The sequence below is a fragment of the Parasteatoda tepidariorum genome, chromosome 1 (genome assembly GCF_982258835.1).
Source record: "Parasteatoda tepidariorum strain Cologne lab strain chromosome 1, Ptep-v5.0, whole genome shotgun sequence".
Classification (NCBI taxonomy): domain Eukaryota; kingdom Metazoa; phylum Arthropoda; class Arachnida; order Araneae; family Theridiidae; genus Parasteatoda; species Parasteatoda tepidariorum.
The window spans coordinates 964,415-988,580 of NC_141755.1; the positions used below are offsets into that span (position 1 = coordinate 964,415).

The 24,166-nt window shown below is 28.9% G+C and overlaps 1 protein-coding gene across 6 annotated transcripts in view; it reads left to right on the top strand.

Annotated features, from left to right (window-relative positions):
- The window catches only part of LOC107438830 (uncharacterized), a 131,027-nt gene that overhangs the window by 16,883 nt on the left and 89,978 nt on the right, over nt 1-24,166 (top strand). For 2 of the 6 annotated variants that reach the window (XM_087157958.1, XM_087157973.1), the window contains exon 1: nt 15,887-16,195. The exons of the other annotated variants lie outside the window; for them this stretch is intronic. The gene's annotated coding sequence lies outside the window, so the exon portion shown is untranslated. Of the gene's footprint in view, nt 1-15,886; nt 16,196-24,166 lie in introns of those variants that run through there. 6 annotated transcript variants of the gene reach the window in all.

Below are 24,166 nucleotides of genomic sequence, written 5' to 3' on the forward strand. Positions count from 1 at the left end.
CGAATAAAAACATGTAATTATTTAAATAATGAAATTAATTATATTTTATATTAAATTTAATGATTTTTCATTGTTAAAATAAAATTAAAAATACCAAATATGACAATAATACACATGGTTCAATGGAACATGTGGTCCCCTTTTTTCTGGAAGATCCGAACTTTTAAATTTTCTTCAAGTTCAACGTTTGCCCAAATCTAGAACGATATGGGGCGATGGTAGTTTTTGTCTGGTGAAAACCAAAAAAATGAATACTTAAGCATTTTGTTGAATCTAGGATCTTTCAGCACATCATTGTTGAGACTAGGGACTGTTTTTCTCCTTTTGGGGAATACAGCCCCTAATCTAGCAAAAAAATTTCCCGAATAACCCTGAAGTCTTAAACTTCAGATTAAAGACCAAGTGCCATTTTTATTCTTTCATTGAAATAAAAATACTGAAGTCATAAACTTCAGAATAACTGTGTCAAATTTTTTTACATTTTATTTTCAAAGTATACAATCCTGAAATCCTCCTAAATTTCAGATTGAAATTTTTTGACAAAAAGTGTCAATTTGTATTTTTATATCTCATATCACTTGTATTTTCATATATTTTATCTTTCATGTTTTTCAATATTTGCATTTTTAAGAAAATTTTTATAGATTTTCTTATCTAAGGGAAAAGTTTACTTAAATAGTGTTTGTATGATGAATAACTTTATTTATTGTGATTTTCAAGGGACTGAAAAAACTTAAATCACAAAAACTATTGAAAATGGAACACTTCAATTTGATGGTAGCGCTACTTCAAATTTTTTTTTTTTCTTCCTCGAACACTTTATGAAAATTTTTTTACATTGTGTACAAATGTGTACTTTTTATAATTCGTGTTACTTTATATCTTGTTGATATCAAAAGTATTATTATTATTATTATTATTTTCATTTTAATTGTGTCATCATTTAAAGTTTTGCAAAGGGATAATTTTTAAAATTTTTAGATATTAGTTAAAAAAATTTTGGAAAGAAAAAAATATTTAGAGAAAATAGCTTCTATGTCCACTTCCGTTTTATAGAACATAACATGATAATCTGCATTTCAAACAAATTAATTGCTAGCGTTAATAAAAATATAATTAGTGCTAACAAGTAATTAAAAATTAACATATTTTGAGTGTCCTTGAAACATTCAGTATGCTTGCACGCTAAAAACCGATTAGTTGATCACAAGTTATTCGAATGATACTTTATATGTATGTGCTCGCTGAGTTTGGTGCTATTTTATCATTTCGGAAAATTAAAATTTTTTATTTTCGGCAAAGTAACCATAGAGGCTTTTTGCTTTATTGGAATCACTAATCCTTCTCAGACGAGTTTTTAAAATTAGTTCTTCAAAAGCAAATGGTCTCTCTTTTTTTTTTTTTTTTTAATTAATTGATTGAAATATCGTACTTTATCTCGTAATTCTCTTTCATCGACTTCGTTAAATTTATATTGAATAAAGACACGGATAATATATTTTAGAGAAGAGAGTAAGGTAAGAGTTTGAAGATATCCTTAAAGGCTGTCTTAAAATAAAGTTCCAAAGAAACAGAAGCTACTCTCTTCGTGTAGTTTGAAGGGAGGGCAGGTGTTCTTCCCGTTCTCTCTCTCTTTGAGTCGAAAGAAGCTTTTATCTTTTAAACTCTTTAAAAAAGCTAAATATAAACAGAGTAAAAGACTTTCTAATTTTGTTTCTTCTCCTAAACCAGTGGTCGGCAAACTTATTAGCCAAAGAGCAAAATATGAACATTACAACAATTTTAAAAAAAATTGGGAGCCAAATCTGCTTGTTTAGTAAACTTTTATTACACTAAATAAGTAGTACACTAAATAAAGCTAAATTTCATACTTAATAAATATTTATTAATGCGAACAATGGGCTTGCATCGCCTTGGGAAGTTTTAGTAAGTCAGGTTTGTATGTTGTTTTTAATTTTAGGCATGATTCCAAGCTTTCATCAATAGGACGACTTCTCAGTTTGCTCTTGATAATGTTCATGCTTGAAAAAGTTTGTTCGCATATATATGTAGAACCGAAAAGGGAAAGAACAGCAAACGCGAGCTTTTTCTAAGATCAAAATTTTTTCTTCTCCAATAATTCCAATTCAACACAAAGACGTTCGAATTTAGAGCGCTATATGCCCTTGTTGTTTAAATCCAACAATTGTATTTCAAATCTACCAATTTCAATTTCAAAAGGAGAAAATTTCAACTCTGTTATCGTAGCATTCAGAAGATTTTTGACAAATGCTGAAGTTGCTTTGCTGTTTTTCAATTCCTGAAACCTGCTGAGAAATGCTTCCCTCATATTTAAAATTATTGTTTTAAAATGGTGTTTATCAATAGAGGAATTATTTTCGTGGCGATGCTTCAGCAGGCTCGGAAGTGAAACAATGTTTCCCTTTCAAAATCCTGAGCAAAAATGGATAATTTGTTTTCGTATGTTATTACTTCTTCTAACATCGAAAAAATTAAGTTTCCTTTCCCTTGTAGTTTACGATTAAGCTGATTTAGATGAGACGTATCGTCTACCATGAAATAAAAGTTTTGGATCCCCTGATTGTCTGTTAGTTCTGGATAGTGAAAGCCCTTCTCAATGAGAAATGCTTTAATTTCCTGAAAAGGGACGCGAAACGTTTTAAAACGTCCTTTCTTGATAACCAACGTACCTTGTTATGAAGCAGAAGATCAGCGTACTCACTCTCCATTTCAAATAAAAATTCTTTGAATTGGCGATGATTAAGAGCTTTAGCTAAAATGGAGTTGATAATGGTAATCACTAATTCCATAACTTCCGATTACAAATTTTGTACCGGAACCACAAACATACGTAGCAGGTCTAATAAAATCGTATAAAAATACCTGTAAGATGTGCAGCTAGATTGAAAAATACAACAACGGAATACAGGACAACGGCAGACACGGTAGAAGACAAAACTGTTCACATTGCAACTGCTGGTCTGTGATGCCAATTGGTAACCCCACTAATTTAGAATAAGTATGCGCGCTCTTGCTTGTGGTACCTTTGTATCACACTGGAGTACGCCGAAAACATACGAACAATTTCAGCCGGTAGCTTGTACATGGTTTGTGCTTACGTTTACGAAAGCTAATAAAATTAAACTAGATGTTCGTTACGTATTTTTAAAACAATATAAAATTTTAATTACCTCTCTATCTTTTAACTTAAACAAAAAATTATACATGTTCTCGATTTATAGAAGAATTTTAATTTATCAAAATAAGATGTAATTTTTTTCTTACCAAGTTTTTTTTTAAAATGAAAATATTATTGCGCCTTCCGTGGATATTTATGCCAGAGCCGCACTTAAGGAGTTAAACAGCCACATACAGCTCTGGAGCCGCACTTTGCCGACCACTGTCCTAAACTGATGCTATCCATGAACCACTTAAAATCGAATAATCGTGCTCAAAAATTTATAAAAAGAGCTCAAAATTAGGATTTCTTCAATGACCATTTTTGAAGGATTTTAAATATATTCCTTTATATTGGATGTTTTGCATGTTAGGAATATTTTTGTATTATACGTACTAAGTTACTTATCGAGAAAATGTTGAAGATTGAGCATTTCATCACAATAAAATTGAGCATTAAATCCATGAAACCAAACCTGTACTGTATTAATCTAATAAAACATTTTGTATTCGGTTTTATGAATTCCATACAAATGAATACTTTTCAACTAAAAACTTTTAAATTTTGGCGTAACAATTTATTTATAAACTTATTTAATAAGAAGTAAGACATTGACATTTATAATTTTGAACCCAATTCAGACGACAAGAGGAATACTTTTCACCATCACTGTAAATTTCTTAAATCATACTTTATATCCCACCTTTGCCTTACATAAAAAAAAAGTAAATAAATAGTTTAAGCTCATTGCTCTCTCAAAGTAACTAATGAAGATTATCATCTGCCTCACTTTTACATCAAAAATTTAAATGGAAAATAAAAATACTACTTTAATTTTTGTCGTTCTACTTTTCCCCTGAAGTTTTAGTTCCTCAAATTTGGGTTGTATGAAACTTAGATGATAGTTCAAAACTCGTATGATCAATCTAAAACAATATTAGAAAATGAAAAACGGCAGAGGCATTTACCTGCTTTTGATAAATTGTATATTATTTTAAACATATATTTGATAGGAATTCAAAAGATTATCCGGAAAACGGGTCGATTCTTCCATAAAATAAATGAGAAACGAGATATCTCGTAAACTGTGAGCTATAAACTATCTATTGTCATTACCTAATTCTTTTTCATTGCTTCAATAATCTAAAAATACGATGAGTTGGTAGCGCGTTGATTTAAAAGCGCCCGTCTATCGTGCAGGTGTGACCATTTCCATCCATGTATTTCCGATTTCTTTCCTTCCTTGTGGATGTGATTTTTTACCATGCTGCTTAAGTACCATCTGTTTTCCGGTGGCAAAAGGTCATTTAACTTTTCAGTGGATGGCTGATGATACAATGAAAAGATTGCTCATTACCATACGAAGATAAGTTGGGTATGCGGAATCGTTTAATGGAATTCTTTTTATGAAGAATCTTTATTATAAATGTCTATGTCGTCATGGATTTAGAGAAAATATTTTTAAGATAGCAATACTGATAACTAAGGAGATTATTTTACTGTTACAATTTCCTATTTAGTTGGAACAAATTAAATAAAATACATAACCATTTGAGCATGGAGTTTTTCAAATTTTTAGTTGTAACAAATTAAATAAAATACATAACCATTTGAGCATGGAGTTTTTCAAATATTTAAGTATTATATGCTACTAAAGAATTTTTTTATTTGTTTATGTTTGCTGACAGGGGAGGAGTCTGAACAATGCTTACAATCTCCTTTATTGTGTGAAATCTCTCATAAATTGTAAAAATAGTTAAAATTAGAATTTGAAAAAAAAAAATTAAATGTGTGGAAAACAATTTAATAAACAATCGCTCTCACATTAAATACTACAGATATTGGTGTACTTCGGTCTCAGTCGTACATGCCTTTGTAACTCTACGCAGTATGGAAAATAATTTAATGCTTCCTAATATGGAAGTGAAAGAGGGACAAGATTCTAAAAATAACTCCTCCTTTCAAATATAAATCTAATTATTATTCAATGGTATGTTTTCAGCCTTGAATTCCCAAAATAGAATAGCTCTACGCTTACTCTTTAACAAAGACATTTTATGAAACCGAAAGAGTTTTAATTGTTTTATTAATACAAAAGTATTTATTTTTGTATTACATATATATAGCACGAAAAAAATTTACTTTTTTTTTCCGTGCTTGGAATGAAAATTTTAGAATTGAAACTAACAAGAGGAAAATCGCACAACACTTTATGTCATAAAACCGATATTCTTTCTAATAATGGACGTTCTGAAATTAAAAGAACTAATTTAAGGGGGGAGTCGGTGGGGCATATCAATAATTCTAAAACTGACCTTTTTCGACGTACCTTTTCTAAGAAACTACTTATGATATCGCTTTGAAATTTTTTCGGGGGATATTTGAAATTCTATTAGTTGTTTGTATGTCGTTATAATGTTTTAGCGTTAACAGGAATGCTTTTTGAGTTATGAAAGATTTTTGATGAAACTTCTTAAAAAATTGAAAGTTATCAGTTCATAATTTAAAAAAAAAATCTGCCAAAGATATGTATTAACAGTTACTACAGTGTAAACATGCATATGTAAATATTCTGTGAAAAAGCATCTGAAGTAATATCTTGTTTAGATACTGAGAATAGGTACGTAAAAAAGTCTAGTTTTAGCATTATTATAATATACCCTGAAGACTCCTTTTAAGAGGAGTTTTATCCGTATCAGGGCAATGCATGAAATGTTTAATATAAATTACGATACTCATTGGTAAATATGATTTAAGTAAGATTGAAGTCTTGGTAAGAATCAAACGAATCTTTAGCTTTATTTATCCATTTTAAATTGCGGTATAGTTTTTTTTTTACGAAACTAATTAACATCTCTGGCTTATTGCAAATTTTATGCCATAATCGGTTTTTAGTTGACCCGTTTTAAAAGTAAAGGATATAGACATTAATACTGACTTTACCGAGTTCTAAACTTTGAAAAAGAATTTTCTTTTGTATAAAATGATTTTAATTTATGCATTGGTATTCTAATTACAAATAATTTCGATGCTAGCCAAATGAATAACCACTTACTATTAATTGCGGATGTTAAGCCTCAGCATGTAAATCATTTTCATCCATCAAAATCTAAAAGTATATGAGATTCTAAGAGAAAAAAAATATTCTTACTATTGTATTTGTTCACAACTATTACAAATTTAACCAACGAATAACTGGCCATACTCGTCGTCACCTTGGATATATCTTTGTGCTGTCTTTACCTAAAACTCTCTTTTTTTCTAATTGTTTTTTATGTTAATAAATAGTTCATTTTATTAAGTTTTCAAGCCCAGCAGATATTTATGTAAATAAATAAATGATGTAAATAGATGCAACTCTTATCCTTTCGATAGTGTGAAAATCATGCTTTAGAGTTAAAAACAAAATCTCCAACACTTTTTTCCACTCATAATAAACTCTTTCCTGATGTGATAATTCAAAGCTATATAATTTTTTGTTAATTTTAAATATTTTGACTCTCATTTAAATATTTATTTACTTTTTACTATTGGAGAGGTTTAAGAATAGTGATTCTGTTCGGCTAAAAATCTGATTCGTTAAATAGCCTTACAGAAATATTATTAAAATATGAACATTCTAAGCTTTTATTTCAGTTTTAATTGCACTGAATTTTAAGAATGTCTAAATGACTCCATCAGGTCGCACATTATTATGGGTTAAAGTTTAAAACCTTTTAGACTTGAAGGTATTATTTATTGTAACTATTGAAACCTCATAATAACCGCAGTGTTAAATCACGAAGTGATATGTTCGTGATGGCTGCCAAGTCGGTCATCAACCCAACAGTGCTTTGTAATTATTATAATGATCATTGATTGTTTATTTTAACCTATAAAAACCCAATAATTATAATTATTTTTAAATTATCAAAAAGTTCTAGTCCGTGTGTCAAAGAGAAAGTCCGCGTGTAAAACCATATTAATCCGTCAAAAAATATGTTTGATAATGAAATTTTGCTGTATCGCGTAAAATCTGCTAGAATTACGAATATAAATTGCACTGATTTTGGTTAGTAAAAGGTTTTTGAATCACCATTTTATGTATTTAGTTTACTTGATGTCTAAACTGCGTCATCGAATAGATTGATGCATTGCGGCTTTACTCAAAATTCATATTATAGTTATTCTTCTCATATTGTTCTCTGCTCAGCAGACTGATAAAAATATAAATTTTCCTATTTTATTCTTGCGTGACGACGTATTTTAATATCTGTCTATGAATAATGCAGCTTTTTATTTTCCGCATTTTGCTGGATGCATTTCTGAATTTTTCCGGCATTAGAATAATTTATACGTTTTCTAAAGACTCATTTTGCTGTCAATAAATGTTTTTTGAAATTTGTATACTTTTTTTTATAGCTTTTGGAAAGATGTTAAGTCGTGTGGCTTTTTATGAGTAATATTATCAAAGTTTTTCTTTTGGTTTAACTTTTTTTAAAAAAGATATAAATATTTTTAAGTTTTTAAAACTGCTAGGTTATATGTTTATGAAGGTAATATAGTTTGAAATTAGAGTTTTCAGAAATAAATGTGGGGAAATGAAATATTTCTCACAAGGCAGAACAAAACTTTTCTAAAAATTGTCCTTAGTTAATGACCTGATTTATTTTATGTATAAATATACAATTTTCTTAAACTTAATAAAAATATTTCTTTGAAGAAAAACTTAGCGTCAGTTTCGGAAGTTAGTCATACACCAAATTTTTTCTTTTTTTAACTTGCATAATTTTTTTAACTTTAGATTACTAAACTTAAATTATTATTTCTGCAACTAATCATTCGCCTTTTATGATTATGAATTAAAAACAAGTATATTATTATCTTTCCTTTATTTATTTCTAATGAATTAGCGTCACTTAAATTTTTCTTATAATATTTCAATTAAATAATAAAAGAAGAAAAAGAAAATATCATTTGCACTCTTTGTTATGTTGAAGTGTGATGGCAGGGCAGATGTTAAAAGTGTGCTTGCCACAAATACCCTTGTTGCATAATTATCTCGAATTCGCTGAACTGACAGGGGTCTGTTAGAAAATGTTTTATTTAGTTTTAAATATATTTTGATTAATTAATGTTAAAAAAAATCAAAGGAATGTGTACCAATTTTCAGATTCGTATCATCAGGGTTATGATCGTTACTTTTTGGAGAAATATTTTTTTTAGCCCTCAAATTTTTATTTTATTTTAATATTAGTATATGCTTTTAAAAATTGTGTTATGTTTGGAATATAAAAAGCAAGCGGGTAAGATTTGTCGGATTATTTATTTGAAATCCAAGATTGGCAAAAAAAAAACATGAATTTTTTCCCCCCGCTTGTAGAGCGAGAGCTTGCTTTCTTGAGTCAGGGAAGTCTTGTAAGGTATTAAAACCAAATTTAGTCCAGATCTGCTCGAAATTGTGGAAAGCACATACATGAGCCGTGATGGCACAAAGCAAATAGAGCTTTCACCTCATAGTGAAGGTTCGAATCCTTGAGTTGGCTGGTTGATCGGAATTCTGATCCCTGCTCGCCGCGACAGCAGTGCTGACGTGAAATATCCTCAGTGGTAGACGAATCATGGGTTAGAATCCCCTTGCTGTCGGACTAACCGTGGGAGATTTTCTTGGTTTTCTTTTCCATATGTATGTGTCTTCAAATGTGTGTTCTATCAAATAGTCCTCTTTCAAGGCTAGTTTGTCCCGCTGCTTGATCCAGGAACTCACTTGTTTTCTGGGTTGGATTCAATATTACAGTGCTATAAAGTTGAACATTGATAGCCTTAAACTCAGAATTAGGTCGACTGTTCAACTCCGACTGTAAAAAAAAAGGAATATACATACACACATTGCACATAAACATTCAGCTTCAGTATGCTCTTTTTTTTATTCATTAAAAGTTAACAGAAACCAGAATTTTTATTATTTTTTTAAAATTCAAATAGTTTATAAAAATCGTTATTTAATAGATGGGAAATTTAAAACATTGAGCCCCCAGCTGTGTGAGGAGATAAGAAATGAACATTAAATATCTAAACGGAGTCTCCATTAGAGTCATCAGTAATGAATTTTCTTTTTTACAACTTTCCTTTGCAGACCAAATAATAGCACTGAAATTTAATGTCAGTTTTCTGTTTCTTGATGACAAAATCTATTCGGTGTAGAAAAGTAATCATCGGGTTCAAAGGAAAAGGGAGATCTCTCCACTCCTAAAAATCAAGTCTCGCTTGGCTGCTTCTTTGATGGCCTTGCACCTTGCCTCAATTTTTATTTGGGAGGGGAAAAAAAAGAAGTTACCTGGATTTTATACAGTGCCGGCACGGAAACCACAAATTGCCGCCGACTCTTCGAACCAAAGCTATGAATGAGTTCACTACGAGAGGATTGCGTGATGTACACATCACAGCGGTACCTGCACTCCACCTACATTGCTGCAAATACAAAATTGAATGACGCTTTATATTCGCTTTAATTGAGGAATTTGTTTGAACACAGTTGATGAGAAACATTTAATGAATCGACCGAAGTTTTTGCCAAATTCTTCTACTTTTATTTTAACATTCGCTCCTATTTCTACAATAGCAGTCCTTTTGTTAAATGAAAGAATGCATACAACCGACTCTATAAGTCGCACTTTATTAACAAAATATAAGTAAGTATATTTTTCATTAAAAGAAGTCTTTTTTTCCCGAAAGAGCTTTCGATTCCGCTGTCAGCACTGCGTTAGTTATAAAGTAATATTAAGTAGAAATGTTAACTCAGAAAAAAGAATTTTTTCTTAGTGTTTAAAAAATGTTTTTGATTGGCTCGTTGTATCATAAATAATATTAATTATAATACCGCCATTTTTTAAACCATTAAAATATACCTTAATGTCATTGGTTCCTTGGCCTTCCTTATTTTATTTTATCCCATCGTACTCTCGAACACTTTTCTATGTAATTTTATTTTAACGCTTTTAAGCATTGTAGGCAATTCGATATTTGTTTAAATTTAAAGCATACAATTTATTAAGCAAGCTGTATAGTTCGAAAAAAAAATACGTGTCCAACCTTCATTTTTAATAATATTATAAAAAACGAGATCGGGGTCAACACAGACTGGTTAGCTAAAGGAAGCTTTCGTACTTGCGCCCATGAAAAATTTTCGATTATTTTCTTATTATAAATTAAACAAGCTTTCAAAAATCCATTTTGTTATCCATTGATTAAATTTATTAGCCATAAAAAAAATTAAAGCTTACTTAATCATCATCCAATATATATATATATATATATATATATATATATATATATATATATATATATATATATATATATATATATATATATATATATATATATATATATATATATAGGGATGTCTTCCCAAACAACGCACCATTTATTTTTCAGCAGGATTCAGCTCCGTGCCACACAGCAAAAGTATGCAAATCATGGTTTCAAAATAAAGGCATAGATTTCTTTCTATGGCCAGGAAACAGCCCTGATCTCAATCCAATTGAAAATTTGTGGCGACGTTTGAAAATTCTTGTACGAAAAAAACGTCCACCCAATAAAAGACAACTTATTGAAGCTATAATTGATTCTTGGCACCATGTGGTTACGAAAGATAAACTCCAAACACTCGTTCATTATTAGATTTTACTAAATTATTGAGCACAAGCTGTGATGCCCGTGGTTTTGTTGGCCTCTGCATCTATGGTTATCTCGAATCTCTACGTATAGAATTTAGTTTTGTAATTATTTTTTTTTTAGTTGGCGCTTTAAATGTAATGATCTTCAAACTTTGAAGTAATTTTATACATTCATCCGAAATATTTTAAAAGCAAACTACTTTAATGCACTAATACCCTTTAATGGGGGCCGGGATAGCCTGGTCGGTAGGGCGCTGGGCCCATATCCAAGAGGTCGTGGGTTCGATCCTCGCCGGCTGAAGACTCCCCGTGTAGTAAATGGTGACTGATACACGTTAAATCTGTCGAGTCTCAAAGTCCTCCATGTTCCCACAGCAAATCAATACCTCTGGGAGTACTGATCCAAGAGTTTCCTTGTCTTCTGGATTGGTTCAAAATTACAAGGCTACGGAGTTGAACGTAAGTAGTCGTAAACCCATAAATTTGGGTCGGCTGTTCAACGACGGTTATAAAATAAAATAAAAAATACCCTTTAATGAATAATTATAATAATTATAGAAAGAATTTTGGATTATTATATTAACTATTGCCTCAGGATATTTTTACAACTTTTAATACGCAATAAAATCTTAAGATAGCTACATTCTGTTGTTTGTATTGTATATGCACTTTTTTTTAACGTGTTACTTCATATGTTATTGTGAGTTATATCATGTTTCTTTTGCGTGATTTTTTTACATGCATAGATAAAACTTCTACTGTTGCTGTAGCGATAAAACTGGGCCTTCTTCAAGTTTTATCTATTTTACTGAGTCGCGTATCAAAATTGTGAAGATGATTTTATTATTTTCCCTTTTTTTATTTTTAGTAACTTACTGAAATGAACTAAGTATACCCCAACATTATTGTATTTTAAGTTTGTTAATTTGCATTTTTAAATATCATTGAAGCAAAAAAGCCTTGTATTATTGCTGTCGTTAAACCAAAAAGAGAAAGTTTTTTTTTACGCTTTTCCTTTAAGTATAATAAATTTAACTTAGTATGAAAGTTTAGATGATTAATAAGTACAATTATTTTTTTTATCTAATTAAAACTTTATTTAGTGATATATATTTTTAGTTTGCCGTTTATTAGATATTTCATGATAGCTTTATCCGTCTTTTATAAAAATTAGCATAATACGAGCGCCATCTAAATGTAGTGAAAAATAATTGTTTAATATCGGGTAACTATTGCGTATGTCATTAACATTCCTCATATTAAGCGTGATGTAAAAATTATTTTTCATACAATTAACTGAACATTTCTTCAATGACAAACATATGCCACACTGAATTCCATTTCCGGGAAAAGGAAAACAACCCAAATAAATGGAACACTATATTTTAAAAAAAAAAATTTTTCAATAGCGAGTAATCAAAATGTATTATGTAATTAACATACCTTAAATAAACATAGATATGAATATTATTTTTGATATAATGGACCGAATATTTCCTCATTAACAAACATATGCCACACGAGAATTCCGTTTCCGGGAAAAGGAGTAATATAGGTTAGATTGGCAATACCTTCAGATCTAGTTTCAGAATTCTATAACCATTAAGATAGCGGATCAGTTACAAGATAAAAGTGATAATTAGATTCTGATGTTATTAACAAGCGTAAAGGGCTGTAGATGATGCATGAATTCCTAATGTTGTCTAGATCATAATACGACTCAAAGATATGAAACAATAAAAAAGGTTCCCATTTTATATAGAAGACATATTTAGCTGTAATTATGAAGCACGCACAGATAGATTGGCTACTATTATGTTGTAACTCTTAACCCTCAGGCCTAATTCTTTCAGGCTGTTTTTATTCTATTTATTTATTGTAATTCGTTTTGAGTTTTTAACGGCCGTTACCGGTTTTTGAGAAATAAGTCTTATCTCATTAAATGCTAAGCTTTGAATGCCAGGATTTAATGATAATATCTATTATGATTTAACCATGACACTCAGTAATGCATTACTAAGAACAAGTTATACCAGGAAATTAGCCTCGTTTTTCATCACATTCTGTGCTTATTTTGCGTAATGAAGTTTACAATAGGGTGTTCAATAAATTCTTTGTTTAGGAAATTGTTTTCATATTATTTAGTTAGTGTTTGAAACTTATCTATAAAAATTGGAAAAGAACATTTTATGTGTGTATTAGTTAATAAAAAGTTTTAAGCTTATAGCTCAAAATGCTTTTTAAGTCTAGAACACATTAAATTAGTAATTTTTTAAAAAACTTTCTAAACTTTTAAAACTGATTTTTAACTAACGTCGAATTCTTAATTCCACAGCATTAATAGTGAATATGCATTTATTGTGTTCTTACGAGTTTTCGTATGTCAAAAAAGAGATTTTTACTTCCTTCATATATTAACTTATGGACAATTAAATAAAATTACGGAGAATAAAATATTTATTAAGTAAATAACTAATATTTTTTGATTCATTTTTTCATTGATGACAAATGTTTTAATTAAATTTAGTAACCAAATTTTAAATGTTTCTTTAAAACTTTTTCCAAGTATTTATTACGGATGTGAAAAAAGTTAAAAAGCAATTATGTCCTTACAATTTGATGCATTTCAATGAATAAATGAAACATAATTATTATAAAAAATTAATTAATCGTTCAATAAATCCGAAAATATTATTCACGTAATTCTCCGTGTGAATGACATTTATCCGTACGGTGCGCAGGGGAGAAAAAGAAAAAGAAAAAACTAACCACTCTGAATAATTTTTGATCACGTTCTAAAACTCAATCTTAATGGCTCTGATGGGTGACTTCAAATATGCTATTTAATAAGCTCAGACGATATTTTAGGTTACGAAATCAGACACAAAAAAGTACTTTCTCAGAAAAAAACATACCTTTGACCCCTCAGATTAAAGGGGATAGCCGCAATCTAGAAAATAGGGTCTCAATAGATAGGAGAGCGCTCCAAAGTTTGGACCCCTTAATGTTAATTTAACTTTTTGCGTATTTCGCTTTATCGCTTTTTAAGCGAATTAAAAAAATTTTGCTCGCATCTATAAAAATTCTTTATCCGAAAAAAATAATTCCATGCAAAAAATGACTTATAGTCAATATTTTTTTTTATTTAATAATAAACGAGTAAATTTTGAATTACAAGGTATAAAATTTTTTGCAAAATTTTAAAGAATATAATTGTGTATGGCAAATTACAAAATTTGAGCAAAATCGATCGAATAGTTCCTGAGAAATCGAATTTTAAATATTTGACTTTTTCGAAATTCAATTTCTCAAGTTCTCTTCTTTTCACTATTCAACCGATTTTGCTGAAATATTGTATTGTGTTACGTTTAATTATATTCTTTAAAATAATGGAAAAAATTGTATATCTTACAATTCAAAATTTTTCTACCATTATTAAATAAAATAATAAAATATTTATTTATAAATATTTATTTTAAGGTTTTTTTTGCATGGAATTATCTTTGGATGAACGAATTTTATAATTGCGTGCAAAAAATTTTCAATTTGCTTAAAAAGATCTCGAGTTAAAGAGATCGAGATATATCTTTCTTTATTAGAGTATTCATTAGAGAGAAGCTACCAGTTTCAAATTTGGTGTTTGGATAGCGATAAAAAGCTGTTTAGTGCTCATTTCCTCTTCATTTTTATTTTGTATGTTAATTTTTTTTTCTCAAATTAGGCATAAAAAACGGGTTGTTCCTTCACTTTTGGACGACAATAGTATACTAATACTTAAATCTATTATATCGTATTTAAAAACAACGGGGGAAAAGGTAGGGGATAAAAAGCTAAGTAAAAGAGCATTGAGAAATAAAACACTAGAAAAGAAACACCGCTCTAAGAATTTTGCAAATTTAATGACTGATTCTATTCGGAACGTTTAGGAATTCTATTTCAATCATAAAATATTTTTTGAACGCAGTATTTTTTTTTCTTCCAAAAAAGTATTTAATGTACCAAAATTGATTTAAAATTTACAGAAATGTGTTTCTCACACTTCATTTTTTTTTCTATCTGAATAATTAAGAGCCTTAAGCAACCCCCCCCCCCCAAAAAAAATGTTCTAAATACCAATAATTACGTTTACTCTTTAGTGATATAACTATAGCTTTCAAATTATTCTTTTTCTACTGGTAATTTTTTGAAAAATTGTTTTAAAATGAACATCCATTTTGTTAATATTTTTAACTTATCTCAATAATTACTTCCTGAATGACCGTTTGATACTTTCGATATAATAATAAATTATAATAGTAAATTATATATACAATTAAAAAATATAAAATATTAAAAGTTCCGTAGACTTTCAAATGAATCCTTGTAAATTAATTTTTAAGTATCTAATTTTGTTAATTCGTATTGAATGGGTCGTTAAATTAAAATAATTGTTATAGTGATGCCCGGGCTTTATTTTCTTGATACGAGAACTCGAACCTACTTTCGTTAGATCAGTACCCAATACCATTAAAATTAAATATATTGCGCGCGTAGAAACACATCTGCATTATGTTTCTATGAGTAGAATATTTTCCAATGTTAATTCAAACAATGAAATCTTCCTTTTTAAATTTTGTAAAATATACTCTTTCGTTTAAGTATTGGGTAGCATTTTCCAATTCATTATTGAATCATGATTTAATCAGTGTAATAATAAAGTGACTAAATTTATTCATAGAAACAACAGGAGCATTTATTCATGAAGTAGTTAAATTGATTATTATTTTTAGTCACGCCACATAATTATAGATTCGTTAAAAAGTGTTCTCTTAGCTCTTCACAATTAAGATTAAATGTTTAATATTTTTGCCTGAAGCGGTACAAACTTATTGAATTTATATAATTGAAAAACAAATCAGTCGAGCGTTTATTGCAATAATTTATATGAAGTTAATAAAAATCAATATCCAGTCGATTTACTTTTCATTATTATTGGATGCTCCAGGGAGATAGAAAGATAAATAAACAGGCCAACATTTAAGATTACCATTAACGCGTAGGCGGCGCTACCTGCTAGAAAAGCCGGAAGTTTCTATTCAATTGGATCTTTTTTTTTTCTTTCTCCCGCAGCAGTCCATTGTAAAGTTACCTGAAGAAAGTGTAACAGTGGAAGTAAGTTCAGTTGAGAATTTAATTTTTTATTTCCCGTGGGAAATGGGTGCTGTTCTGTAGCACGTTCTGTTCAAGGTTGTTTCTATTTAATTTTCAAAAAATATTGTAGCAAGATCTGTCAAAACTGTGGATTAACCATCATGTTGAGAATTGATTGAACATTTTATTGATTGGGATGTGAGAACATAAAGATGTCGAAAATAGTTAAAAGGTATGTTTTTTTCTTCTTCTTCTATTAAATTGGTAGAACGTTATTTCTTCTTCTGGTGTCTTTGCGTGCGCGAAACTCATTTTCAGTTCTGTATAAAAAGGTTTATTTTTTTTTTTAAAACTTATCAAAAATATTAAACATTAAGTTTCCTATAGTTAAATTTTTTTATGAATGAAATTATAGCAAAATATGTTTTCATTTATTCTGTGCTATACGCATGTTTTACAATTATATTATTTTACTTATGCTCTACGCAGTGAACAATAATGCAGATGAATGTTTTTTAATTTCCTTTTTAGTACCTTTTAATAAGCGTTTTTTAATGTAAGTTTTTTAAAAATATTTTAAATATTTTTTTTCAAGTCATAAGTTTATGGATACATTCTTTGAAATTGGGTATTTTTAATCACGTTTTGTCAAAAATGCAATAAAGAAATGAGAAATATTAAAAGAGAATGCAATGATTAAAAAAAATAATAGAACTATAAATTTATTATAAATAATAAAAATATAAAATTTAATTGCAAATTATTCTTTTTAATCATAAATCATATTTCTTGGTTACTTTTTTATAAGGTATCTCTAAATTGGGATAGTATGAATTCTCGCCCTTTTTGTTCCAAAAAATTATGCTTTTATAAATTTAATATCTCAATTTTCGAACAGAAACTTATGACCAATGTCATTTACTAAACAAAGTTTTTTAAAACCCGTATTTTTTATATGTATTTTATTAAATATTTGTTAAGGAATTGCGTTTACTTTTAAACATGATCCAACCAATGTTGTTTATTTACCAGAATGAATATGTGTTTACAGGGAAATATACGAGTTTATCACATCGCATTACGAGTTTATCACAATTCACTATCAAGGTCAAACGAAGAATCAAAACAGAATTTACGGGGGCAGATAGAGTTATAAGTAGAATATTTTTTAAACAATGGGATGAGTTTTTCAGACATGACGTATTAATTATTAACAGAGGACGTTGTTAGCGTTGTACTCGTACCTTGTTTTGTTCATTTATTTATGATGGATTATGTTTTTAGGAATTGTCTTTAACAAGGCAAATTCTATCTCCTTTTATAAAAATGGCATATTGTGATGGAATCTGATTCAATTATGATTGGTAGATAGTTTTCTCATTACCAAAATGTTAGATTTGTTGCCATTTTTTTATCATTTGGCGGGCGATATTGTAAAGCTCTGATGTAAAAAGGACTTATTTTGATTTTAAAAATTTTTTTAGTTTAAATTTTATTGGTATATTTCTATCAGAGCTCGACGAAATATAATAGGTTGCAAAAAAAAAAAAAAAACAATTTCTTTTGCTCAAAATATGATTACATTTTTAATTTATTACAAGTTATAATTAATTACGATTGCAAGTAAAAATGACTTAAAACTGCAAGTAGCTATAATTTCATGCAATCTTGCTATTTTTTTGCAAGACTTAGTCTATTAACTATTGCCATAAGTACCACTCATTTTTTTGTTTTTGAAAATTTCGCCATTTAAACATTGATTAAATTAATTTTCCTTTTTAAATATAATTATATATCATGAAAAAAAAATCCTGTTTACAACTATAATTATAAATTATTAGCTGAATACCCGTTCTTGGGGCGAAAAAAAAGAAAATAATCAATAAGTTAGTACTGAAAAGCATTAAGAAATCGTTCACAAAACTGAAAAACATATTTTAACACAGTTAATAAGACTAAACTAATTGCAGTTTTAAAATGTTTTTTTTTCTTTCCCTGTGACTTTGCTTTATTAAATTTAGCAAAACACGTTTTTATTAGTTGAGCCCATCAAAATAAAGATTAACTGTATTTGTTAGGCATGCTTGAGGTTAACTCTTGAATTTCCTTCCATGGTATCTGTATTAAAACTGTGCAGTATCAATACAGTTTTAAGCTTATAATACATTGTCCCTACATATTAATATTTTTGGAGCCTATTAAAACTGCATCGATTACCAGTAGTGTCTATTACTAAAACTAATTGATCATGATTGGAATCAATAATATTATGGCGATTTTTTACATTTCTTTTAAATCAATTAGAACTATTTATCCTTTAAACTTTGCTTATTAGTACATAGCTTATTTTTTTATTACATTTAATAACTATTACAAAACTAATTAATCATCATTGGGGATAATAATAGTATGCTGGTTTTTTACGCCCCCCCAATTCGAATAAGTACTTTTTCTCCCTTAACTTTGATTTTAAGGCACAAATTATTTTTTTAAAATTTTAATTAGAACTTATTACCAAAATTAATTGAACATCGTTGACGATAATAATAGCATGGGGATTTTTGACGCTTCTACAAAATTACTTGCACCATTTTTGAATTTTTTCATTGATGCACCGTTTTATCATGGATGTTAGCATTAAAATATTTGAAGCCAAAAAACAGAATCCCCTGCTGTTCAATTTATATGAATGTCAAGTTTAAAAAACTATGAGAAAATGGCATTTTTCAAACGTCTCTCTCAAGAACGATCTACCAAATTTTTGAACGATTTTAGGAATTTTCATCAACTGTCCAAATTTCGGGACGCAATTGATTCACTAGTTATAAAAGAGATACTACTACATTTGAAATAAAACACAATCTATAATAAAAATATTATTATAGATTGTGTTTTATTTCAAATGTAGTAATCATATGAGATTTTATGGGATTTGTTTTTCCTTTACCGACAGATAAATTTAGGTTCATTTGATTTTTATCGATTTGTAAAAATATAATTCTTAAAAATAGTCCAATGTATGTCTAAAGTAAAGCGGTACTAAATATCAAATGTATATAAAAAGCTTTGTGAGAAACTATTGATTCTACAAAAATTTAATGAGTTGTTTACAATTTCAGTTTAAATTTCAAAGTGAAAATTAAATACAAGTATAATGCTACAACATTAGCAACAAAGACTTGACCTAAGAAAATTGATAAAATTAGTTTATGTTAGGTTATTGTAAAATTAATACATTTTTGAGTTACATATAGTTATTAAAATTTAGCTGAATTTTGAGCAGACGCATTCTTCGGGTAGACGCCATGGTGTTTGACTATACTATTCTCTATTTATGACAAACATTGAAAAAATCGTATAACCAGTACTAATACGAGATAGACAACTACAGTGTGGACGATTTTTATTTGAGTTTCTAGTATTTTACTTGTCTTAGTATATCCAATTTCTCTTCTGAAAATATATGAGATACGAGTATATCTCTATTTTTAGGTTTTAATATGAAAACAATTTAAAACCAGACAGTTTTTTTTTAACGTTGAACAAATGTAAGATTCGAACAAACCTAATTAGAAACTTTATTCCTGGAAGAAATCAATAAAGTATATAATTACAGGATATTTATAATCTCTATTAATACTTAACAGACAAGAACTTTTGGAGCATGTTAAACACATTAAAAACAAAATCATTTACTCATGGGAATTATGTTTTTAAGATTACACGCTTTTAAGAGTTAACAAACTGGAGTGACAGTTTTAGGAAAAAGTATCTGGTTGACTGGGTTTTTGAACAAAATAAAAGATACATTGCTGAGTTAGTTTTCATGTCTTGTAAATCCATATAATTTATAGTTCATGTGGCAAATTGCTACCAATCTATCCATCAGACAAAAAACCTTCCTTATGTTTAAGATTAAAAAGTTAATTCTAGTGGTTTATTTTTGTCTCCATTGATCACTCGAAATGTTTACCTTTATTGATTAAGAATTCCTTTTGATATTTCTTAGATTAATTTAGAAATAAAATCGGATTGGTTATGGATATGAGTTTTCAAAATATTAAATTGCGCAGTGATGAAATAAGGTAAAGATGTACCCCCACTGATACTCTGTGTCTTGCACTATTGCCAACTTTCCCAAATGTACGTGCGTATTGGTGAACTCGCAGGCGATGAGAAAACTCAAAATTGGATTTTCCTTTAATCGAAAAAAAAAATGGCAAATTTTTTTTATGCTCTTCAATTATAAATTTAAATTGCGTTTATTAAATTATGCTTCTTAAAATAAGATAATTTAATGACTTTCAATACATTCGATCCTTGATATCCTTTCAATATTTTAATTTTGGTTCAAATATAGTAATTATTTATTTTACATTCTAATTGTTTTATTAACAATGAAAATCTTTGCTTTAATATTTTCTGTACATACTATCCAAAAGAGTCCTAGTGATATTTTCAAATTGTTTTCTGTTTTTTCCTTGTCATACTTAGTTTCTAACTTCGTTTGTTTCATTACTATAACATGTTGGGGGAACCATCACTGTATTAGTAGTTAAAAACTAAACGAAACCAAGTGTTTATTTCATTTATAGTTATACTTCAGAAATGTTCTCTAAATTTACTGTGAATTTAAAGGCACATGGAAAAAAAATTATATTCGTTGCATCGATTCATATGGAAAATTGCTTATGTTTGTAATTGGGTAATTGCTTTTCAAGAACATCATGGATACCCTCACATGTGCCCTATAACGTCAGCGCCAGTTGATTGTTTATAACCAAAATGGAGTGTTAAAATTGAGCTTAGTTGCTCCACATAAGTTAGATTGTTAATTAACCTGAAGATAATTAAATACCTTGCAATCGAATTTAAACAACGAAATAGTTTAAGTATAATTCTTCCTCGCCTGCGTCTTTTTTTAAGATTTATTTATTTTATTGTAACCTTGATATATCTTTGTTTTGTGTATCTGGCAAATTCGATGCATAATTAGTTTGTTCTTCATGTTCATGTTTGTTCTGCATGGCTGTTTTTTGTGTTGAGTAAAAAATATATCGTGAAAGAATTGAACTCTTTGCGAAAGAATTTTTGTAAAAGAATTTAGAATGGTTCACTTGATAGGAATTGATATTTGACAGCTTACTCGAAATAGAATTGAAAGAACAGTTGCCAAAGTAAACAAATACCTCGTTTCAATCAGGATACCCATACTACGTCACTTGCAGGTTCTAGACTATAACGTGGTGGCTACGATCAACAGCATTATTCTCGAATCAGTTAATGTTTCGAGTTTTAAAATACTTCGAGGCTCGTTAACTTTTCTATCAATAAAATTATAGAAACGTGTCACTGAGATGTACACCAAATTATGTATATAGTATATGAAAAAGAAAATATGAATTTCATGATACGCATATGAACGTATATGAATTTCAGTTTTGATTGCGTAATTTTAACTAATATGAACTCAATGATTATTTATGACTTTTTACCCGTAGGGGAGAGTGGGGACAATTGTAACATTTTTTACTTAAATATTTTTAACTAACAAAAAATCCAATATATTCTTAGTATTAATTGACAGACGAGTAAAATAGACTATCCTCTACTAGAAAAAAAAATAAATATCTAATTTTAAATGTTATTATATTAGTTATTAACAATTTTTGACAGTCGAGCACTTGTTACAATTGTCCCCACTTACGGGGTCAATTGTAACAGTTCATAAATTCAACTAAAACATAGTTAATTATACATATTATCATAGTTGTGATAGATTTCTTTATTGATCAAAATAGTAGTGATATTTTAGGAGTAAAAATAATAATGAGCAGAGACCTAAAGGGTTAAGCTTTTAACTTTAAGGGGTTAAAAATTTTAATTTATGCTGTGAAAGGGGATAAATAAAATAATGCACATGCAACATAATATAAATGATATAGGAAACTATTGGTGGTTCTTAAAGACTTAAGTAATGGTTTGTAAACATAAGATTATTTATTTTCAGCTGTTACAATCGTCCCTTTACTTATTGTTACAATTGTCCCCAAGACGCCATTTCAGCTTCATTTGTTAAAAACAATGCTAGTTAATTAACAAAACTAATCTTTTTTTTTATTGAAATGTTAATTAAGGTGTCCACTTACATATTCGGTTACTAATTTTTATTTGTTTAAACAAAATTACTTTGTTACAATATAATATTCTAATACCAAAAAAAGTACTTGCGTGGCGTGAAAATATCTTTTGTGATCTAACTCTTTCAAAAGTACATAAAAATGATTGCCATCAGGGGTGTACATGTAGATTTATAAAATACACCTTGTGCGCCACCTAGGAACCAAATCTAGAACCCGACACTCGAAATTTTTGCTCTGTTACAATCGTACCCTGTTACAATTGACCCCACTCTCCCCTACTAAAAAATTAGTATTCAGCTAGAGTTAAGTAATTCACGATTGAGATTAAGTATTATTTACATGTACAGTACTCAAACTAAAAACGGACCATCCTGAATAAATTTTGGTCTAATGATTGGATCTTCACTTTCTAGGATTCAATCGTAACGGCTCGAGGGGGTGACCTGACATATGCAGACTATAATTTAAATCACGAAATCAGACTCAAAAACGTACTTTCTCTGAGTAAAGATACCTTTTTTTCCCCGTCGAATTCGAATTCCTGACCCCCCCCACACTATAGGGGGTTAGCCGTAATCTGGGATATAGGGTCTCAATAATTTGGTCAGGAGAGCTGTCCAAAGTCTAGACCCCTTAAAGTTACTTTTATTTTTTACGTAGTTTCACCCTATCTTGAGAGATTAAAAAGCTAGTATAAAATTAGCTTATCCAAAAATAATTTGATGCAAAAAATTACTTACGGCTTAAAAATACAAATTAACTTTTAATTTATTTATCATTTTATTTGATAATAGTTGAAAATAATATGAATAGTAAGGTATACAAAATTTTATATCATTTTGAAAGAGGCAATGGCGAAATACAAAATTAGAGCAAAATCGGTTGAATAGTTCTAAAGTAACCGAATTTTAAAGTACGACTTTTTCAAAGTTCGATTTCTTAGGAAGTAGTTCAAGTTTTTTATTTTGCCCTTTAAAATTACCTTCTTTAAAATAGTGTAAAAAATTGTATACCTTACAATTCAAATTTTTTTCGACCATTATGAAATTAAATAATAAACATTAACTAAAACTTACATTTTGCTTTGGATATACGAATTTTATACTTGTGAGCAAAATTTTTTTAATTCGCTTTTTTACTAAGTTCTCAAGATATGGTGAAATATGAAAAAACTGAAATTAACATTATGCGGTCCCAACTTTGGTCCTCCCAGCTGACCAAATTATTGGGACCCTATTTTACGAATTGCGGATTTCGCATTTATTGTGGGGAATCATAAGTCTGAACCCGTCAACAACAATAAATTTTTTTTTATTTTTTTATTCGGAGGAGTACGTTTTTGTATCTGATTTCGTAACTTAAAATGTCGTCTGCACTAATTAGCTAGCATATTTGGGTTACTTTCTCGAATTATTGAGATTGAATCCTAGAACGTAAATATCCGATCATTAGATCAAACGTTTTCCTGGGTGGTCCACTTCTTTATGTGCTTCATACTTAAACACATAAGCATTTCGCAATGTTCGTTCGTGTATTCTGGAAAAATTTCTTTTAGTATCTTGCATGTTGATATATATATTTTTTTTCTTTTTCCGCTTCCTGATTTCCGTCCTACTTTTCCGAGATTCATTCCATGAGAGAGCATAATTTCTCCCTCTTAAGCAAATTAGTTCTGTGGTCCTTCTTTCTCTCTACCTCATTTGTAGAGGATATGCATGCCATGCAAGTTATTTATAAATAAAAAAACGAAAAAGTACTTCTGCTGAAGATTAAATATTTTGAAAACTATTCGTCCTTTGTTTCGAAGTTTATGATATTAGATAGTTAAGATGATATCACTTTGCGTTAACAATACTCTCATTGATTTAGATTAGAAGATTTCAGGTTAATAGAATTGATATGCTATAAATAATTATTGAACTATGCTTAATGTTGACTTAGTACAAGTAAATTTATTATGTTTTTAAATTTCAGAGTTTTAATTTTCTATTTAGCCTTTAATTCTGATCAAAACGAAAATCATTTTTGACCGGTATATAAAACTTAACCTCTTTCCACAA